Below are 14879 nucleotides of genomic sequence, written 5' to 3'. Positions count from 1 at the left end.
GTGAAGATATCCTGTTTCCACACGAGGGGGGGGGGGACTGAGCTTTCACCATTAATGTTTCTCCCACGTGTATTTAAAGTAAACATGACACACACTTTTTGACTAGATTCATAACCCAATGCCAATGTGCGGCACTGCCACATAATGGCTGTAAGAAACTCAAATGTTGTGGTAGTTTTGGATTGGTGTTCTGGGATGTGGCTTCTTAAAATTTCTATCTCTTTTGGCCCAAAGAATAAGTATTGCACTTCCATGCTTTCTGGTGGAGTTGATAACATCACATCCTCCCTCGTGCACTCTAACCCTTGAATAAATAATTTATATGCCGGGTAAACATGTGTGATGGAGGATGGCATACGCGACGGGAAGATATCCCGTTTCCACATGGGCAAAGTGGTTGGGATGAGTTCACCACATGCAAAATCGGCTATAGAAATTGAAGGATGCCAAAACCATCAGCAATGCAATGACACATGTGAAGCCCAATGACAAATCCTCCACATTTGAGTTGTGGCACCTACAAACCACACCAAAATTATACAGTTAAATAACAAATGATAACATGCATAACTTTAATTCAGATGAACAATGCAAATAGTTAAAATGACCACACATGTGTCTGATTCCTCTTTCTGTTGTTAAAATGACGACACATGTGAGTGATTCATATTTATATTGTATTTTATTATTTTAACTATTTGTAACCACAACTATATTCTAGATTGTATTTGGTTCCGGTTAGATGAACCTTGAAAATAACTAATTTGGACTACACAAAGTTTCTCTATAGGTCGAGCTACATGAAACCTCTTATCTTCAATCCTCCAACATTGCTTTGAGATCCGTACTCTCCAACTAACTTACAACAAGAAGGTTTCTCTCAAATGAAAGAACATATAGACTTCAAACTTTGCAGATCAAACAAACTTTACAACTTCAATGTGTGAAAAAACTTTCAGATTCTTTGGACCGACATAAATATACGAAATGAAGGTTTTTTGATTAAAAAAATAAATTTTTAGCACTTAAAATGCATGAAAAAATCTGAAAGTTTTTTCCCACATAGTAATTAGAATGTTTTGTTGTCCTGCAAAGTTTGAAGTTTAAACATTGTTTCGTTTGAGAGAAACAAAAATGACAAATATGCCTGCATAGATCATGATGCAAAAATGGATGGATAAGATAAGGGGTACCACGTAGTTCGAGCTACACAAAACCACAGTCTTTGGACTACACAAAGTTCTTATAGTAACTAGTATGAGTATTTTTTTTGTGCGTGCTACACCTACTAATAGTATTATGGGAAAAAATATTCCATCCATCTATTTGACAAACAACTTCAATATTCCACTACAGAAAAAGTAGGAACTAATTTAATTAGTGCAGTCTATAATTTTAATTTAGGTGCAATCATTGTACAAAATCAAGATAAAAAAGAAATTAGAAGTTAGTTAATTCGGAATACCTTAAGTTATAAATTAATTTATTGTGAAATAAACTGAGAAACTATATGATAATATATGCTAAGAAAAAGGGAAATAATAATAGTGTTTTTCCTGTCAGCCCTGTTGTTCACCATGCAAAGTTGAAATTTGCTTAGTGAAAGGCCACTTGCAATTTCATTATGTATACTATGACACACTTCTTTTTTCTTGCCAAAATCTATGTATTAATACTTAAGGTGCTGAAGCATCATACTAATAAATATGTAATGAGTTGATAAATGGGTGCCCATAAGATATTTAACAAATGCAAGTAAAAATGAAACATGGTGATTGTATAGTGTTTTTTCCTCGAAGCGTGCATATCATATATTGAAAGAAGAAAGGCGAAGAGCACCTCCACCAGTTATTTACAACATATTGTGTTACATCTCACAAGAACACATACAACTCCACTCCACCCTAACATAGTCTACTCCTCCCCAATGTTCCACCGTATTAGACCTGCAAACACATGATCCACATTTCCTTTAATGAGCCCAGCCATCAACCATGTTCTACCTTCCGAGGAGATTCTGCGTAGAAGCTCAGCAACCGATGGCCTTGCCCCGTCAAACACGACTGCATTCCTGTGTTTCCATATTTCCCACAACGTCAGCAACAGTAGTGTGTGTAGATCCTTCTGGGAAATGGTGGGGAGTCCTTGTTTGCTGCATAACCAAGTCCGGAGGCACTCATCCGAAGTGGGTGTCCAATCCAACTTCTCCAACGCCTGGCATAGCCCCGCCCAAACCGTCCTAGCAAAGGCGCATGTTAAGAGCACGTGCTCTATTGTTTCATCCTCCTGATCACAAAGTGGACACTTGTCTTGGTGCAGTAATCCCCTTCTGGCCAGCCTATTCGATGTCCAACATCGATTGCATAGGGCTAGACAGGTAAAGATCTTGCACGTTGCCGGGGCTCTCGATTTCCAAGTGAGGTTTGCGGTGGGTATGATCTCTCTGCCCCAGAACCTGGCGGCGTATGCTGACCTGACTGTGAACTTTCCGCTTGTCTCCCATGACCAAAAGATGCTGTCCGGGGTATTCTCCATTGGTTCCCAATCTTGAATCCTCTGCCATAGTTGTAGGAATTGGTGCATGGCTTCCTCCCCCAAGTTTGGGCCAACACTTGTAGCCCATGTTTCCCGCACCTGCCCAAGCATGCATGTTCTTCTCACGTGGCTTGGCACCATATCATATATGGCCGGTGCAAGCTCTTGTATCCTCATGTCGTCAAGCTACCGATCCTCCCAGAAGAGGGTGTTCATTCCATCCTGAGCAGTGCATCTAGTAGCTGATTGAAAAAGCTTCATTGACTCATCGGGCACCTTGATTGAGAACTCGCTCCATGGTCGACTGCTATCTGTCCGTTGAAGCCATGGCCACCTCGCCTGCATAGCTAAGTTGAGCCACCTCAAATTAGGCAACCCTAAACCTCCTACCCACTTCGGAGCACACACCACCTCCCACGCCACAACACAATTGACACCATTTGCTTCGGCCTTACGACACCACAAAAAACCCCAGCACACCTTATTCATTGCGATAATCGTTTTGATCGGCAGGTCCAAAACCATCATGGCATGAATGGGCATGGCACACAAAACAGAATGCACCAGAGTCAACCTACCACTCTTTGGCATGAGAGCGGCCTTCCATTTTGGCAGTCGGTTTACCATCTGATCCACGAGATACTGGAGTTGCGTAGCAGAAAGTTTCCTCAAAAACAAAGGAAGTCCAAGATACCGAACTGGAAATGAGCCCACTAGACACCCCAGGTCCACACTAGCCATGTTGATACTTTGGTCGGAGTAACGTATTGGCAAGGCCACCGATTTGCTCATGTTTATATGCAGGCCCAACGCTTCTCCAAACAGATCAAAAATGCACTTGCAAACCGCAAGGTCCATGGGCTCCGATTTGACAAACAGAATGACATCATCGGCGAAAATAGAGATCCTTTACCTCATTCCATTTGTTGCCAGGGGCTGCAAGAGCCCTCTATCCACTGCCCAATCAAACAGCCGTTGCAGTGGCTCCGTAGTAAGTATAAAAAACATCGGTGAAACGGGGTCACCCTGCCTCAGGCCTTTGCAGTTGTAGATTGTGCTTCCCGGGTCTCCATTCACCATGACCTTAGTGGTCGATGTGGCTAGAATCCCACATACCCAAGCTCTCCATCATGATCCAAAACCAAGCTGTTCCATGACCTCGAGGAGGAACGACCACTGAACTGAGTCAAACGCTTTAGAGATATCCAGCTTCAGAGGGACTGTAGGGTTTTTGAGCGCGTGCAATCGCCTCTCCATACTCTGTACTAGCATGAAATTATCATGGAGTGATCTACCTTTGAGAAATGCGCTTTGATGATTCGCCACCAGGTTTTGGCAGTTCCACCACAAGCCTCGAGGCAAGCACTTTTTCAAAGATCTTCACAGCCCCGTGCACTAGGTTGATAGGCCTGAAGTCACCCAAATCCAGGGCCCCATCTTTCTTCGGCAGGAGGGTCACAAGAGACTTGTTAATCACTGCCATGCCTCTAACATCTCCAGCATAGAAGCAGCTCATTGCAGCCATGAAGTCATCCCGTATGATGTGCCAGCAAACCACATAGAAACGACCCGTAAATCCGTCCGGCCCCGGCACCTTGTCTGGGGGCATAGATTTGATCACCTTCTCCACCTCCTCTGGCAAGAACGGCAACTCCAAATGAGCCAGGTCCCGACGCGGCAGCCCAAGTGCCTCCAGGTTGAGCGCATGGGTCCGCACCTCACACGACCCAAAAGCCATGGAGTAGTAATCATCCACGACCGACGCTACATCCTCTTGTCCCGTGAATAGGTTTCCGTTATGTCTCACGGTTCTTAGCGTGTTCTTCCTTTGCCGATAGCTTGCCTACTGGTGGAACAAGCACGTGCTCCCATACCCTTCTTTTAGCTGCAGTAAATGCGACCGTTGCCTTGCAATAGTCCGCTCTAGAGAGCATAGCCCCAAAAGCTTTCTCTTCAAGCATTTACGAAGCTCTACCTCCGCAGCCGATAATTGTCGGGAGTCCATGGCGATATCCAGCCTGTTGATCACCTCCAGAGCAATACAAATCTGCAGCTTAACGTTGCCTATCCACTGATCACTCCATTTCTGTAGGGCTTTAGTCGTTGCCTTGAGCTTGTTGTGTAGTGTAAGATAGACATTGGAAGCTAGCGAAGTTGAGTTCCATGCCGTTTGTACAGTCTCCACAAAGCCCTCAGCCTTTACCCAAAAGGACTCAAACTTGAACCTCTTCAGCGTGGACACTTCTATATTCAAGTCAAGCATCAGAGGACAATGGTCCGATATGGCAGCACCTAGAGCAGAGAGGAAGCAAGTAGGGTACGCCTCATCCCACGCATTTGAGACAAATACATGATCGATCTTTTCAAGTGTTGCATGTTGCCTCTCATTCGACCACATGTACCTCCGCCCATTAAGATATAGCTCCTTTAGCTGTAGAGCATTTAGCTTCGCACGAAACCTGCCCATCATTCTCCGATTTAACAACACATTGCTCTTGTCCTCCTTGCTCACCAGGAGATTAAAGTCCCCAGCCACGAGCCAAGGTCCACCGTGCAATTCCCGAATATCCACCAACTCTTGCAAGAAAGCTACCTTATCCCGCTCATCCTATGGCCCATAGACACAGGTCAGCCACCATTCCTGCTCACCCGATGATTTAACAATTGCCGTGAGCGAGTTAGCCGTATAGTGGGGGTTGGAAAGTTGAGTGATCGTGTCATCCGAAGCCACCAAAATGCCACCATGAGTCCCATCAGCCGGTAAGTAAAAGAACTTCCCAAATTTATTGCCCAAGCATTGATGCACAAGTGCCAGAGACACGTCTTGTAGTTTGGTTTCCTGCAAGCACACTATGGCCGGTTTCGCCGCCACCACTACTTGATAGACATCACTCCTCCTAGCTGGGGCGTTTAGAAAATGCACATTCCACACAACAACTTTCAGAGGTTGTGAATTCATTGTGAAAACCTACTGATGACCACCGATGCATCGCGGCATAGCTATGCCACTGTGACCTCCTCTGCCAACTGAAGGAAATATGCCCTAGAGGCAATAATAGTTATTATTTATTTCCTTATTTCATGATAAATGTTTATTATTCATGCTAGAATTGTATTAACAGAAAACTTAGTACATGTGTGAATACATAGACAAAACATATTGTCCCTAGTATGCCTCTACTTGACTAGCTCGTTTATCAAAGATGGTTATGTTTCCTAACCATAGACATGTGTTGTCATTTGATGAATGGGATCACATCATTAGGAGAATGATGTGATGGACATGACCCATCCGTTAGTTTAGCATTATGATCGTTTCAGTTTCATTGCTACTGCTCTCTTCATGACTTATACATGTTCCTCAAACTATGAGATTATGCAAGTCCCGAATACTAGAGGAACACTTTGTGTGCTACCAATCGTCACAATATAAAACGGTGATTATAAAGGTGCTCTACAGGTGTCTCCTAAGGTGTTTGTTGGATTGGCATAGATCGAGATTAGGATTTGTCACTCCGTGTTTCGGAGAGGTATCTCTGGGCCCTCTCGGTAATACTCATCACTATAAGCCTTGCAAGCATTGTGACTAATGAGTTAGTTGCGAGATGAAGTATTACGGAACGAGTAAAGAGACTTGCCGGTAACGAGATTGAACTAGGTATGATGATACCAACGATCGAATCTCGGACAAGTAACATACCGATGACAAAGGGAACAACGTATGTTGTTATGCGGTTTGACCGATAAAGATCTTCGTAGAATATGTAGGAACCAATATGAGCATCCAGGTTCCGCTATTGGTTATTGACCGGAGACATGTCTCGGTCATGTCTACATAGTTCTCGAAACCGTAGGGTCCGCACGCTTAACGTTCGATGACGATTTGTATTATGAGTTATGTGATTTGATGTACCGAAGGTAGTTCAGAGTCCCGGATGAGATCATGGACATGAAGAGGAGTCTCGAAATGGTCGAGACGTAAAGATCGATATATTGGAAGATTATATTCAGACATCAGAAAGGTTCCGAGTGATTCGGGTATTTTTCGGAGTACCAGAGAGTTACGGGAATTCGTATTGGGCCTTAATGGGCCATACGGGAAAGGAGAGAAAGGCCTCAAGGGTGGCCGCGCCCCTTCCCCATGGACTGGTCTGAATTGGACTAGGGAAGGGGGCGGGTCCCTTCCTTCCTTCTCCTTCTCCCTTCCCCTTTTCCTATTCTATGTGGGAGGTTGAATCCTACCAGGACTAGGGAGTCCTAGTAGGACTCCACACTTTGGGCGCACCCTATGAGGGCCGGCCTCCTCTTCCCTCCATCCTTTATATACGTGGCCAGGGGGCAGCCCATAGACACACAAGTTGATCTTTTAGCCATGTGCGGTGTCCCCCTCCACAGTTACACACCTCGGTCATATCGTCGTAGTGCTTAGGAGAAGCCCTGCGCCGGTAACTTCATCATCATCGTCACCATGCCGTCGTGCTGACGAAACTCTCCCTCAGCCTCAACTGGATCAAGAGTACGAGGGACGTCATCGGGCTGAATGTGTGCTGATCGTGGAGGTGCCATACGTTCGGTGCTAAGATCGGTCGGATCGTGAAGACATACGACTACATCAACCGCGTTGTCATAACACTTTCTCTTTCGGTCTACGAGGGTACGTGGACACACTCTCCCCTCTCGTTGCGATGCATCAGCTAGATAGATCTTGTGTTATCGTAGGGATTTTTTTGACGAGCCAGGTCTATGCATAGATGTTATATGCACGAGTAGAACACAAAGAGTTGTGCGCGATAATAGTCATACTGCTTACCAGCATGTCATACTTTGATTCGGTGGTATTGTTGGATGAAGTGGCTCAGAACGACATTACGTGTACGCTTACGCAAGACTGGTTCTACCGACGTGCTTCACACATAGGTGGCTGGTGAGTGTCAGTTTCTCCAATTTTAGTTGAATCGAGTGTGGCTACGCCCGATCCTTGTTGAAGGTTAAAACAACACACTTGACAAAAAATCGTTGTGGTTTTGATGCGTAGGTAAGAACGGTTCTTGCTAAGCCCGTAGCAGCCACGTAAAACATGCAACAACAAAGTAGAGGACGTCTAACTTGTTTTTGCAGGGCTTGCTATGATGTGATATGGTCAAGCATGACGTGATATAAATTGTTGTATGAGATGATCATGTTTTGTAACAAATTTATCGGCAACTGGCATGAGCCATATGGTTGTCGCTTTATTGTATGCAATGAAATCGCCATATAATTATTTTACTTTATCACTAAGCGGTAGCGATAGTCGTAGTAATAATAGGTGGCGAGACGAGAACGATGCTACAATGGAGATCAAGGTGTCGTGCCAGTGACGTTGGAGATCATGACGATGCTTCGGTGATGGAGATCATGAGCACAAGATGATGATGGCCATATCATGTCACATATTTTGATTGCATGTGATGTTTATCCTTTATGCATCTTATTTTGCTTAGAACGTGGGTAGCATTATAAGATGATCCCTTACTAAATTTCAAGGTACAAGTGTTCTCCCTGAGTATGCACCGTTGCTACAGTTTGTCGTGCCGAGGTGATACGTCTCCGTTGTATCTACTTTTCCAAACACTTTTGCCCTTGTTTTGGACTCTAACTTGTATGATTTGAATGGGACTAACCCGGACTAACGCTGTTTTCAGCAGAATTGCCGTGGTGTTGTTTTATGTGCAGAAAATAAAAGTTCTCGGAATGACCTGAAACTCCACGGAACACCTTAGAAAAAACAATAAAAAAATCCTTGCCAAAGATGAAGACCAGGGGGCCCACACCCTGTCCACGAGGGTGGGGGCGCCCCCTGGGCGCGCCCCCTACCTCGTGGACCCCCTGGTGGCCCTCCGACGCGAACTCCAACTCTATATATTGGCTTTCGGGGAGAATAAAATCAGAGAGAAGAAATCATTGCGTTTTATGATACAGAGCCGCCGCCAAGCCCTAATCTCTCCCGGGAGGGCTGATCTGGAGTCCGTTCGGGGCTCCAGAGAGGGGGATTCATCGCTGTCGTCATCATCAACCATCCTCCATCACCAATTTCATGATGCTCACCACTGTGCGTGAGTAATTTCATCATAGGCTTGCTGGACGGTGATGGGTTGGATGAGATTTATCATGTAATCGAGTTAGTTTTGTTAGGGTTTGATCCCTAGTATCCATTATGTTCTGAGATTGATGTTGCTATGACTTTACTATGCTTAATGCTTGTCACTAGGGCCCGAGTGCCATGATTTCAGATCTTAACCTATTATGTTTTCATGAATATATGTGTGTTCTTGATCCTATCTTGCAAGTCTATAGTCACCTACTATGTGTTATGATCCGGCAACCCCGAAGTGACCATAATCGGGACCACTCCCGGTGATGACCATAGTTTGAGGAGTTCATGTATTCACTATGTGCTAATGCTTTGTTCTGGTTCTCTATTAAAAGGAGGCCTTAATATCCCTTAGTTTCCAATAGGACCCCGCTGCCACAGGAGGGTAGGACAAAAGATGTCATGCAAGTTCTTTTCCATAAGCACGTATGACTATATTCGGAATACATGCCTACATTACATTGATGAACTAGAGCTAGTTCTGTGATACCCTATGTTATGACTGTTACATGACGAACCGCATCTGACATAATTATCCATTGCTAATTTGGTGCCTATGAGTTTTCCATATACTGGTTCTCACTTATTTACTTTTCCGTTGCTATTGTTACAATCACTACAAAATACCAAAAACATTACTTTTGCTGTCTTTACTTTTGTTACCGTTACCACCACTATCATATTAGTTTGCTACTAAACACTTTTCTGCGGATACTAAGTTTCCAGGTGTGGTTGAATTGACAACTCAGCTGCTAATACTTGAGAATATTCTTTGGCTCCCCTTGTGTCGAATCAATAAATTTGGGTTGAATACTCTACCCTCAAAAACTGTTGCGATCCCCTATACTTGTGGGTTATCAAGACCTTTTTCTGGCGCCGTTGCCGGGGAGCATAGCTCTGTTCTTTGAGTCACTTGGGATTTATATCTGCTGGACACTTTGAAGAACTTGAAAGACGATCGAACTACTATTTTGCCCTCAACTACGAGGGGAGGTAAGGAACTGCCATCTAGCCTTGCACTAGATTCTCCTTCTGTTATAAGTAAGCTTGCGACACCTAAACCTGCTACTGCTATGAATTCTGATATGTCGCATGTTATTGATGATGCCACTTCTGCTATGCATGATACTTATGATGAAACTACTTCTATGCTTGATACTACTGTGCCCCTTGGTGAATTTCTTGATGAGCAAATTGCTAGGTCTAGAGAAAGAGAAATTATTGAACCTGAATACGATGATGATAGTGATGATGAGAATATGCCTGCTATTGCTGAGGGTTATCTTTTTGATGCGGAATCTTCTGCAGCTATTTTTGCTTGCCAGGATAGATATGAACTTAAGAGGTTGCTAGTTAAATGGAGTAAAGAATCTCTTAGAGATAGAATGAGACCCGACCCTGCTTTTGCTACTTCACCTATCTGTGTTCCCGATAAGGATTATTATGAATTTTCTGTTGATCCAGATATAATTACTTTGGTTGAATCTGATCCTTTCTATGGTTATGAATCTGAAACTGTTGCGGCACATCTTACTAAGTTAAATGATATAGCTGCCCTGTTTACTAATAATGAGAGATCGCGCTACCTTTATTTACTCAAAATGTTTCCTTTCTCATTAAAGGGTGATGCTAAGATATGGTTTAATTCTCTTGATCCTGGTTGTGTGCAAAGTCCCCATGATATGATTTATTACTTCTCTGCTAAATATTTCCCTGCTCATAAGAAACAAGCTGCTTTGAGGGAAATATACAACTTCGTGAAAATTGAAGAAGAGAGTCTCCCACAAGCTTGGGGGAGGCTTCTCAAGTTACTTAATGCTTTGCCTGATCATCCTCTTATGAAACCTGAAATACTTGATATCTTTTATAATGGACTAACTGATGCTTCTAGAGATTACCTGGATAGTTGTGCTAGTTCTCTTTTCAGGGAAAGAACACCGGATGAAGTTGAAATTCTGTTGAATAATATGTTGACAAATGAAAATAATTGGGCACCTCCTGAGCCACCTCCTGAGCCAGCTCCAAAGCCAATTACTGAGCCTATTCCTAAACCAACTCCAAAGAAGAGAGGTGTTCTATTTCAAGAGGCAAAGAAATCTATGAAAGAAAAAGGTATTAAAGCTGAAGATGTTAAGAATTTACCTCCTATTGAAGAAATACATGGCCTTAATTTACCGCCTGTTGAAGAAGTATATGATCTCAACTACTTATTTACTGAAGAACCTCCCGATATCCCGACACAGGTAGTAAAGGTAAATTCTCTCTATAGATATGATAAAGCTGAAGTCCCTCCTACTAAAATTGCTAGTCAGTGCTTGGATGAGTCTGATGACTTTATGTTTAAGCAAGATGACTTTAATGCTTATTTTGGTAGACAATTAAAACAGAATACCTTTATGATTAAACGCTTGGGTGATTATATGGCTGATATTAGAGGTGAACTTAAACTTGTTAGCAAACATGCTTCTATGGTTACCACTCAAGTAGAACAAGTACTTAAAGCTCAGAAAGAAGTGCTTGATGAAATGAATAGTAAGAAAAATGATTATGCTGTTAGAGTGGCTACTAGAATTGGTAGAATGACTCATGAACCTTTGTATCCTGAAGGCCACCCTAAGAGAATCGAGCAAGATTCTCAGAGAAATAATATTGATGTACCTAGTTCTTCTAAGAGGAAGAAAAAGAAAAATGATAGGACTTTGCAAACTTCTAGTGAGCCTATTGCTGAACCACCTGGGAATCCGAATGATATCTCTATTTCTGATGCTGAAACACAATCAGGTGATGACCATGAACCTAGTGAAAATGTTAATAATGATGTTCATGTTGATGCTCAACCTAGTAATGATAATGATGTAGATACTGAACCTGCTGTTGATCTTGATAACCCACAATCAAAGAATCAATGTTATGATAAAAGAGACTTCGTTGCTAGGAAACATGGTAAAGAAAGGGAACCATGGGTTCAAAAACCCATGCCTTTTCCTCCGAAACCATCCAAGAAAAAGGATGATGAGGATTTTGAGCGCTTTGCTGAAATGATTAGACCCATCTTTTTGCGTATGTGATTAACTGATGTGCTCAAACAAATCCTTATGCTAAGTACATGAAGGATATCATTACTAATAAAAGAAAGATACCTGAAGCTGAAATTTCCACCATGCTTGCTAATTATACTTTTAAGGGTGGAATACCAAAGAAACTTGGAGATCCAGGAGTACCTACTATACCATGCTCCATTAAGAGAAATTATGTTAAAACTGCTTTATGTGATCTTGGAGCCGGTGTTAGTGTTATGCCTCTTTCTTTATATCGTAGACTTGACTTGAATAAGTTGACACCTACTGAAATATCTTTGCAAATGGATGATAAATCAACTGCTATACCTGCTGGTATTTGTGAGGATGTGCCTGTTGTGGTTGCAAACGTTACTATTTTAACGGACTTTATTATTCTTGATATTCCTGAGGATGATAGTATGTCTATTATTCTCGGAAGACCTTTTCTTAATACTGCAGGGGCTGTTATTGATTGCAACAAAGGTAATGTCACTTTTCATGTTAATGGTAATGAGCACATGGTACACTTTCCGAGGAAACAACCTCAAGTTTATAGTATCAACTCTATTGGAAAAATTCCATCGATTATATTTGGAGGTTTTGAATTTCCTCTCCCTACTGTCAAGAAAAAGTATGATATTCTTATTGTTGGGGATTTTCATATCCCCGTTGAGGTAACTTAGTGCTATTCGAAATTTCTCCGGTTCCATGATTATCGGAATGAGTTTGTTAACAAGACTTGATCAACCTTGTTAGTGGATTCTTTTTGATAAGCATGAGATGGATGAAACTAGAAGCACAACCTTCTGTACCCTCTTTATATTTTCTGTTATTTAGTAGAAATAAAGTAAAATAGTATTTTCTGTCTGTCTCCCGACTTATCCGTGCAATATAAAAATACCCCAAAATAAAAGTCCTCAGAATGCCATGCCAATTTAATATGATTTTTTCGGGAATATTTGAGGATTTACTGTGCAAAAATTACCGCGGGGGGAGCTGCCACCTAGCCACGAGGGTGGAGGGCGCGCCCTACCCCGCTGGGCGCGCCCCCTACCTCGTGGGCCCACGGTGGCCCTCCTCCACTTGTTCCTGCATCCATCTTCTTCCTCTGCCTCACACAAACACGAAAAACCAACTCAAGCACGAGTTCCAGCCCCCGTTGCTGTGATTTTCGATCTCCCTGCTCAAAGCACCTCTCGCAAAACTGCTTGGGGAGATTGTTCCTTGGTATGTGACTCCTCCATTGGTCCAATTAGTTTTTTTTCTAGTGCTTTATTCATTGCAAATTTGTGCTGCATAGGTGACCATGTTCTTGAGCTTGCATGTCAAATTTATATGGTTCCAAGTAGTTCCAATGCTTTATATGGGCTCTAGGCACTTGTGGGAGTTGTTACTATCAATTTTATTGAAGTTGGTTCACTTTTATTTGAAGTTACTAAAAATTTCAGATTGTTTCAGAAAATAATGAAGAGACTTTTGAGGGGCTCGTCGAGCCTAAGCTCGAAGGAAAAACAAAAGGAAGAGGAGCAGAAGCCTAAATTTAATTTGCCTCGCACTACGGAGGTCCGGCCGTGTGAATGGCCTTCCGATGACTTTTTGAGGAGAGCCGGGATTTATGAGGATTTCTATTTATTGATTGAGAACGCCGGCCTCACTGACTTCCTCCGCGACCAACATCATCAGTATCTCTTACTCACAAATACTTTTGTGCAAAACTTCTACTTTTTCCCTAGGAAATCACCTCCAACAGTAGAATTTCATTTATATGACGTTGTTAAAGAGATGACATTAGCTGAATTCTGTGAGGTTTGCAGAATACCCTTTGAGGGCACAATAGATGAACCCCACCGTAACGAAGTAGAAGCTTTTATTAACACTATCACTGTGGGAGAAACCAGGAAGGTTTCTGATGCAAGGATCACTAGCATACATTTTCCTGTTTTACGCTACTTTGCCTTATTTGCTAGTCGTTGCTTGATTGGACACGAAAACTGTGGGAACCTTAGTATTCCCGATATTATTATTTTGTTCCATAGTTTATACCGCAATAAATCTGTTAGTATGGGTGGAATTGTTGCTAGACGGTTAAGTCTGAACCGTACTAAGGGCCCCATCTTTGGTGGCATTTATGCTTCACGCCTAGCTGAACATTTTGAAATACCTATTAGGCATGAGGAGAAAGAAGAAACAACACTGCCTCGTGCTTATTTAAATTATAAGAGTATGATAGCGCATGATTTTCTTGTTAAGAGTCGCGAATGGGAGCTCAAATACAAATTATACTTTGATAAACATCACCCTGAGACTATTACTTTGCCTGCTCCTTCTTTGTTTAATTTATCGGCAGGTCCTCACATTGTTCCGTGGTCGGCTGTTCAAGCCTATCGGAATCCTGCACCAGCCCCGGAACTGGAGCCACAAGATAAGCCTCCACGACTATCTGTTTATTCTTGGGATCCAGAGGAGGTTGCCAGCCAGTGGCAGCCGGAGCCTTCTTCGTCACAGTATGACCCCAACTTCACCTACGTGTATCCGCCAAGCTATCCCTGGCAATTGACCAACTTAGGCCAAAAGCCTAAGCTTGGGGGAGTACGTATTTCCCACCGACATTACATTTATATTCACACACACTCATTGCTAGATGTCGGTGCTCATACTCTTTCACTGTAATATCCATGCTAGTTTATTTTATTTTTCCTGCTTTCTTCTTGTGTGTTTGATAAACCTTAAGAAAAAAAATAGTAGTAGTTTATTTCTTTGCTGTAGTAATTAAAAATAAAACCCAAAAATATTTCCCGTTCTTCTTTTGCTTGTTGGGAGCTTTCCCGTGTAAATAGTTTTTATTTCTTTTCCTTTCTTTGGGGGTCGAGAAGACCATATTGAAAATGCTTAGTGGCTCTTATATGCATGATTGCTTATTTAACTTAGAGCCCATATTACTTGTCTTCTCTCTTGAGTTGAATGCTTGCAGATTCCAGCTTAGTCCAATGCACGTGCACTCTTATTATTATGCACTTCATTCGGTCATGCAAGTGAAAGGCAATAATGATGATATATGATGGATTTATTGGGATGAGAAAAGCTGGTATGAACTCAACCTCTCTTGTTTTTGTAAATATGATGATTCATCGTTCCTGAGTCAACTACTATGA

General features: G+C 42.4%; 1 pseudogene; it reads right to left on the bottom strand.

Annotated features, from left to right (window-relative positions):
- The window catches only part of LOC119311215, a 118570-nt pseudogene that overhangs the window by 8992 nt on the left and 94699 nt on the right, over nt 1-14879 (bottom strand).

Source organism: Triticum dicoccoides, chromosome 5B (assembly GCF_002162155.2).
Source record: "Triticum dicoccoides isolate Atlit2015 ecotype Zavitan chromosome 5B, WEW_v2.0, whole genome shotgun sequence".
NCBI lineage: Eukaryota > Viridiplantae > Streptophyta > Magnoliopsida > Poales > Poaceae > Triticum > Triticum dicoccoides.
The sequence above is the reverse complement of the archived record's forward strand: the minus strand, read 5'-3'. Positions and strand labels throughout refer to the sequence as shown.